The sequence below is a fragment of the Penaeus monodon genome, chromosome 11 (genome assembly GCF_015228065.2).
Source record: "Penaeus monodon isolate SGIC_2016 chromosome 11, NSTDA_Pmon_1, whole genome shotgun sequence".
NCBI lineage: Eukaryota > Metazoa > Arthropoda > Malacostraca > Decapoda > Penaeidae > Penaeus > Penaeus monodon.
The window spans coordinates 9,572,324-9,579,823 of NC_051396.1; the positions used below are offsets into that span (position 1 = coordinate 9,572,324).

General features: G+C 52.3%; 2 protein-coding genes across 2 annotated transcripts in view; both read left to right on the forward strand.

Annotated features, from left to right (window-relative positions):
• LOC119578724 (mucin-7-like) overlaps positions 1–7,500 on the forward strand; it is a 55,730-nt gene that overhangs the window by 807 nt on the left and 47,423 nt on the right.
• Positions 5,880–7,500, forward strand: part of LOC119578438 — a 72,129-nt gene continuing 70,508 nt past the window's right edge. The window contains exon 1 of the mRNA XM_037926022.1: positions 5,880–6,989. The gene's annotated coding sequence lies outside the window, so the exon portion shown is untranslated. The remainder of the gene's footprint in view (positions 6,990–7,500) is intronic.

Sequence of the window (7,500 nt, forward strand, 5' to 3'; positions counted from 1 at the left end):
TTATTTGGATTTTATTTATCTAAATATTGAGTATCACTTGCGATGCTGTATATATCCGCTTGAGAAATATTTACTTTAGACTCGTTTTCCATGCTTTCTGCGCTCGTTGTCCCCTCCCTGTCATTGATTCTGGACTCACTATCGCCGCTGTCTCGCACTTGCACCTTCTTTCGCGAATCACGTGATTAATATCAATATCTCTTGGCGACTCTTTTTTCTTACGTTCTCTCTCTCTCTCTCTCTCTCTCTCTCTCTCTCTCTCTCTCTCTCTCCTATCCCTCTCCCTCTCCCTCTACCCCTATCCCCCTCTCCCTCTCCCTCTCGCCTCCATCCCTCTCACTCGTCCCCTCCCTCCCTCCCTCCACTCCCTCCCTCCCTCCTTCCCTCCCTCCTCTCTCCCTCGTCCCTCTCCCTCTCCCTCTCCCTCTCCCTCTCCCTCCCCCTCCCCGTCCCTCCCTCCCTTCCTCTCAATCTCTCTCTCTCTCTCATCTCATCTTCTCTCTCTCTCATCCTCTCTCTCTCTCTCATCTCATCTCATCTCTCAATCTCTCATCTCTCGCCCTCGTCTCCTCTCTCCTCTCTCTCCCTCCCCTCTCTCCTCCTCTGTCTCTCTCTCTCTCTTCCTCTCTGGTTCTGATTCTCTCTCTCTCTCTCTCTCTCTCGCTCCTCCTTCTCTCATCTCTCTCCTCCCCCCCTACCTCTATCCCCCCCCCTCTCTCCTCTCCCCCCCCCCTCTCTCCTCCCCCCCCCGTCTGCTCTCTCCCTCTCTTCTCTCTCCCCCTCTCTCTCTCCCCCCTCTCTCCCTCTCTCTCTCCCTCTCTCTCTCCTCTCTCTCTCCCTCCGTCTCTCTCTCTCTCTCTCTCTCTCTCTCTCTCTCTCTCTCTTCTTCTCTCCTCTCCCTATCTCTCTCTCTCTCCTCTCTCCCTCTCTATCTCTCTCTCTCTCCCTCTCTATCTCTCTCCCTCTCTATCTCTCTCCCTCTCGTCTCTCTCTCCTCCCTCTCTCTATCTCTCGCTCTCTCTCTCCCCCTCTTCCTCCCCCTCGCTCTTCTCTTCTCCCTCTCTCTATCTCCCCCTCTCCATCTCCCTCTCTCTCTCTTCTCGCTCTCCCCCTCTCTCTCTCTCTCTCCCGCCCCTCTCCTCTTCTCTCTCTCTCCCTCCCCTCCCCCCCTCCCGCTCCCCCCCCTCCCCCCCCTCTCCTCCCCTCCCCCCTCCCCCCCCCTCCCCCCCCGCCACCCCTCCCCCCCCCGTCTCTCTCCTCCCCCCCTCTCCCCCCCCTCTTCCTCTTCCTCCTCATCCCCCTCTCTCCCCCCCCCCCGCCCTCTCGCTCTCTCTCTCTCTCTCTCTCTCTCTCTCTCTCTCTCTCTCTCTCTTCTCTCTCCTCTTCTCTCTCGTCTCTCTCCTCTCCCCCTCTTTCTCTCTCTCCCTCCTCTCAGCTCTCTCTCTCCCTCTCTCTCGGCCCTCTCTCTCTCTCTCTCTCTCTCTCTCTCTCCCGCTCCCTCTCTCTCTCTCTCCCTCTCTATCTCCTCTCTCTCCTCTCTATCTCTCTCTCTCTCTCTCTCTCCTTCTCTCTCTCTCTCTCTCCCTCTCTGTTCTCCCTCTTCTCTCTTCTCTCCTCTCCTTCTCTCTCTCTCCCGCTTCCTTCCCTCTCTCTCCTTCTCCTCCCTCTCCTCTTCCCTCCGCCTCCCCTTCTCTTCTCTCTCTCTCGCTCCGGCACTCATGCTACTCTCGTCTCAATTTCCCTTCTCTCTTCTCGCCTCCCTCTTCCCTCTCCCCTAGTTTCTCTCTCTCTCTCATTCTCTCTTCCCTCTCTCTATCTCCCTCTCTCTATCTATCTCCCTCTCTCTCTTCTCCCTCTCTCTCTCTCTCTCTCTCCTCCTCACTCTTCTCTTTTATCCTCTCTCTCTCTCTCTCCTCTCTCTCTCTCTCCTCCCTCCCTCCCTCCTCTTCCCCCCCCTCTCTCTCTCTCTCTCTCTTCTTCTCTCTCTCTCTCCCTCTCTCTCTCTCTCGCTACCTCTCTCTCCTCTCTCGTCTCTCTCTCTCTTCTCTCTCTCTCCTCTCTCTTCTCTCTCTCTCCCCCTCTCTCTCTCCCCCTTCTCTCCATCCTCCCCCCCTTCTCTACTCTCCTCTCGACGCCCCTCTCTCTCTCTCTCTCTCGTCCCTCGTCATCTCGCTCTACTCTCTCCTCTCGCTCCCCACTCTCTCTCTTCTCTCTCTCCTCTCTCTCTCTCCCTCGCGATATATATTCTCTCTCCTCCTCTCTCTCCTCACTCTCTCCCCCTACGGTCTCTCTCTCTCTCTCTCTCCCCCCTCTCCTCTCGTCTCGTCTCTTCTCCCCCCCCCTCTCTCTCCTATCTCTCCCCCTCTCTCTCTCTTCTCCCCCCCCCCCTCTCTCTCTCTCTCTCTCCACCCCCCATCCCTCCCTTCTCTCTCTCTCTCTCTCTCTCTCTCGCTCTCTCTCCCTCTTCTCTCTCTCTCCTCCTCCCTCTTCTCTCTCTCTCTCCTCTCTCTCCCCCCTCTCTCTTTCTCTCTTCTCTCTCCCCCTCTCCTCTCTCTCTCTCTCTCTCATTCCTCGCCTCTCTCTCTGCTTCTCTCTCTCTCCCTCTCCCCACCTCTCCCTCTCCACCTCTCCCTCTCTCTCTCTCTCTCTCTCCCCCCCCTCTCTCGTCGTCTCTCTCTCTCTCTCCTTCTCTCATCGTCTTCTCTCTCTCTTCCCTCTCGTCCTCTCTCATCTCACTCTCTCTCAGCCTCCGGGCTAGTACAGTGAGTACACGTGTCGGCCTCTCATCCGAGGGGTCGGCGGTTCGGGCGCCCCGCCCAGTGCGCGGAAGTTGCACTGTCGCATGGAGTTTACTGCTGTGGCTGGGCACCACGGCGGGCAAGGAATCTTTTCGCCGTCAGCAGGCAGCTCACACACGTTAGCCTAAATCAGCAGACAGTATGTCCCACACCAAAATACCATTGTATCAATGGGATCCAAACCAGAACTTAAAACTGTCTCTCTCTTTCTTCTTTCTTTTTTTTTCTTTCTTTTCTTCTTTCTCTCTCTACTCTCTTCTCATCCTCATCGCGCTCTCAATCTCTCTCTCTCGTCTCCTCTCTCTCTCTACTCTTTCTCTCTTTCCCATCTCGTTTCTTTCTCATCTTTCTCACTCTCTCATCTCTCTGCTCATCTCTCTCTCCCTCTCTCTCTCCCTCCTTCCCCCCTCCCTACACCCATACCCCTCCCTCCCGCCCTCCCTCTCTCTTCTCCTCTCTCTCTCCCCCCCCCTCGCTCTCTCTCTCTCTCTTCTCTCTTCTTCTCTCTCTCGCTCTTCTCTCTCTCTCTCTCTCTCTCCCTCAATCTCTCTCTCTCTCTTCTCTCACCCCTCTCTCTTCTTCTCCCTCCCTCTCTCTCTCACCCTCCCCCCCTCTCTCTCTCCCTCCCCCTATCGCCCCCTCGCTCTCTATTCCCCCCCTCTCTCTCTCTCTCTCTCTCTAATCCCTCTCTCTCTCTCTTCTTCTCGCTCTCTCTCCTCTCTCTCTCTCTCTCCTCTTCTCTCTCTCTCTCTCTCTCGCGTCTCTCCTCCTCTGCTCTCTCTCTCTCCTCCCTCTCTCTCTCTCTCTCTCTCTCTCTCTCTCTCTCATTCTCGGTCTCTCTCTCTCTCCTCGCCTTTTTTCATCCTCCCATTCTCTCTCTCTCGCTCTCTGTCTCTCCTCTCTCTCTCTCTCTCCTCTCGCATCCCTCTCCCTCATCCCTCTCCCTCTCCCTCCGCCTCGTCCCTCCTCTCCCCTCTCCCTCTCTCTCCCGCTCCCTCTCCCTCTCTCTCCCGCTCCTACTTCGCCCTCTCTCTCGCTCCCGCTCCCTCTCCTCTCCCTCTCTCTCCCTCTCCCTCTCCCTCCTCTCTCTCTCCCTCTCCTCTCCCTCACCCCCCCCCCCCCCCTTTTCCCTCTCCCTCTCTCTCTCCCTCTCTCTCTCCCCTCTCGACTCCGTTCTCTACTCTCCTCTCTCCTCTCGCTAGCTCTCCTCCTCTCTCTCTCTCTCTCTCTCTCTCTCCCTCTCCCTCTCTCTCCCGCTCGCTCCCTCTCTCTCCCTCTCTCTCCCGCTCTCTCCCTCTCTCTCCTCCCCTCTCTCTCTCTTCCCCTTCTCCCTCTCTCTCTCTTCCCCTCTCTCTCTCTCTCTCTCTCTCTCTCTCTCTCTCTCTCTCTCTCTCTCCTCGCCCCCTCCCCTCTCTCCCTCTCTCTCTCTCTTCTCTACCTCCCTCTCTCTCTCCCTCTCTCTCTCCCTCTCTCTTCTCCCCCCCATCTCTCTCTCTCTCCCCCCATCTCTCTCCTCGTCCCCCCTCTCTCTCTCTCTCCCCCCCATCTCTCTCTCTCTCTCTCTCTTCCCCTCCATCTCTCTCTCTCTCTCCCCTCTATCTCTCTCTCTCTCTCCCCACTCTCTCCTCTCCGTCTCTCTCTCTCTCTCTCTCTCTCTCTCTCTCTCTCACCTCTCTCATCACTCTCATCTTCTCTCTTCTCTCTCTCTCCTCTCACCTCCCTGCTCTCTCTCTCTCTCTCCTCTCCTCTCCTCTCTCTCCTCTCTCCTCCTCTCTCTCTCTCCTCTCTCTTCTCTCTCCTCCCTCCTCTCTCCTCTCTCTCCTTTCTCCTCTCTCTCTCCCTCCTCTCTCCTCTCTCCCTCTCTCTCTCCCTCCATCTCTCCTCTCTCTCTCTCTCTCTCTCTCTCTCTCTCTCTCTCTTCTCTCGTGGCCTCTCTCTCTCTCTCTTCTCTCTCCTCCTCTCTCCTTCTCGTCCTCTCTCTCTCTATCCCTCCTCTCTCTCTCTCATCTCTCTCTCTCGTCCTCTCTCGTTTCTCTCTCTCTTTCTCTCTCTCTCTCTCTCTCTCTGTCTCAGCTCTCTCTCCTCTCTCTCTCTCTCTCTCTCTCTCCCTCTCTTCCTCCCATCGTTAGTCTCTCTCTCTCTCTCTCTCTCTCTTCTCTCTTCTCTCTCTCTCTCTCCCCCCATCTCTCTCTCTCTCTCACCTTCCCTCTCCTCTCTCCCTCTCCCTTACTCCTCTCTCTCCTCTCATCTCCTCTCTCCCTCTCCTCCTCTCTCTCTCTCGCGCGCCCGCCTCCTCTCTCTCTCTCTCTCTCTCTCTCTCTCTCTCCCTCCTCTCTCCCATACGTACTTAAGTTTGCAAACAAATATAATTTTGCTTTCGCATATCCACACGCAAGTCTGTCTCTACACAGCTATTAACTTCACTGATAATAGTACAGTAAACTCACACTAACACGCACTAGTATACCAAAACTACGACTTGCATCTTCACTACAAAGTATATCAGGCCAATATACCTATCTTATGAGTCCCTCTATGAATACCCCGATATTTTATCATGTTATTATAAGCATCATCCATCATATCAGTCGCAATGGTGTATCTTTTTAATATTGTAATTAATTACTTTCCTTTAGTCCTGAATTTTTGTTTTCTTTTTTCTTTCTTTTTTTGTATCATGGCAGATAATCAATACACATTTTAGTTGCTGCGGATAATTTTTACGTAAATATCAGTATTTTCGGCACCAGTATCACTACCAATCGCCTAATCTCGTGTCACTATCAGTCATGTCATTATACTCCCCACTATTGTTTCACCTTCATTCCAACATAAACATTCACAATTATCGCTCCTTCACTACCCAATCATCAGTCGATCCACCAATAACTGCGATTTCACCATCGCTCGTACATCTACAATCACTTCGATATTGATCATCATCGCACCACTACATCCGGGTCACCCAAACTACGGTTCTTGTCATTGTAGAAGACTTTCCCCTTTCGTCCTCTCCTAAAAACAGTACCATGTCTATTCAAGTATTATGGTGAAAGGAGAGGATTAAGTACGCTCTTCACCTATGAAAACGGAAGAGGGGAAATATCAAACAAAGGCACAGTGAAATATGCAACAACACGTGCTGGGGAGAGCGAGTCATGGTGCAACACAGAGGCTGTGGAGTTGGGGGGTGGGATGGGGGGACGGGTATGGAGGGACGCAGAGAGGGGGGGGGAGGGAATAGGGCCTAGATGGCGCAGAGGAGCTTGTTAGTGATACCTTACCCTCATCTCTATTTTTTTTTTCTATGTTTTTTCTTTCTTCTGTGTGTCCTTTCGTAACTCTTTCTCTCGTGTGTATTATCCTTTTTTGTCGTTCTTTGCTTTTTTAGATTTATCAGAAGACTGTGAAGTCTGTCCTTTCAAATCATTGCCACATAGTACTGTTTTTTCGATCCTATTATTTAATTCGCTCACTCCATTTTTTTACTTTTTTTTTCTTCGTGTATTTTAATTTGTTGTTAATTATATAATAACGAAAATGAATTCTTATTCGAAAGAAAATATGAACACGGATCTACCAAGCATTCATTTGACACCAGACTCAAGACGCGTTCACCGAGAGAATACGTGTTCAGTACAAGTATGTCACGTATTGTTCGTGTACATACTCACTGGGACTTAAAAGTAAATGTAAAATAGGCCGTAACAAGACATAATTACGTAATGTAAAGTACGTTGAATTGAGAGACTTGCGTTGATGATATTATGTATAATATATTTTTTTGTTTTTTGGGGGGTTATGTTTGTGATGCTGGTATAGTCTGTAATGCCTAGTCGGGGTGAAGAGGGACATGATAGCATCATGATGGTCGTGAAAGTCTGGTTGATGGCCGGTAACAGTGGCAGTATCTTGATTATGTTTCTCCGGTGTAGATTTATGGTTCTCTGTACGCAGAGGGGGTCAGTGTGACTATTTTGGTAATGACGATAATGGCAGTGTAAATGAGCATGGACACGTTTGGAGATCGTGTGAATGCTTGTGGTGAGAAAAATGCTCGATTGTGGTAAAGGTGGAGGGGCTGTAGCCGAGGCAACAACGTGGCGCGGAGGCGAGAAGGCGGGGTTTGCCCCAGACAGCGTGTCTGGGCGTTCAAGAGGGTAGGCTGGAACGCGCACAACGTGGTGATAGGTTAGTAAGGAAATTCGATTATTGTTTGTCACAAATTCTTATTTCTCAATGTGTAGTTGTGTATTCGCTAGATCATCTCGCTTTTTGTAGGTAAACCATGTGTGTAATCAAGACGAGCATTTTAGTCATCTCGTGAAGTTTTGCGCCCCCAGTGTACATTAACTGGCAATTTTCAGCGGAAACAGGTTACATAAAGGCAGATGCGTTTCGCTGTATGCAGCGTAGTGACAAGGGCAGCAGCAGCAGTGGTGTAACCTACACGTGCTGGGCGAGCGTGCAGGATCAATACATGGTGCAGCGGCAGAGCGGCAGACCGGCCGTTGCATGACCTCAACTGTCGCTCCCGCCGCCATGGCGCCTTGCTCCTGGAGCTCCCTGGCATTTGGTGGAGGAACACTTCGTTCTGGCTTCTCGGGAGAAATGAGTTGGGCGTTTGGCAGGATAGGGAGCGAGGGAGAGGGCGAAGGGCGGGCGACGAGGGCGGGGACGGGAGGAGGAGGGGTCGTGAGTG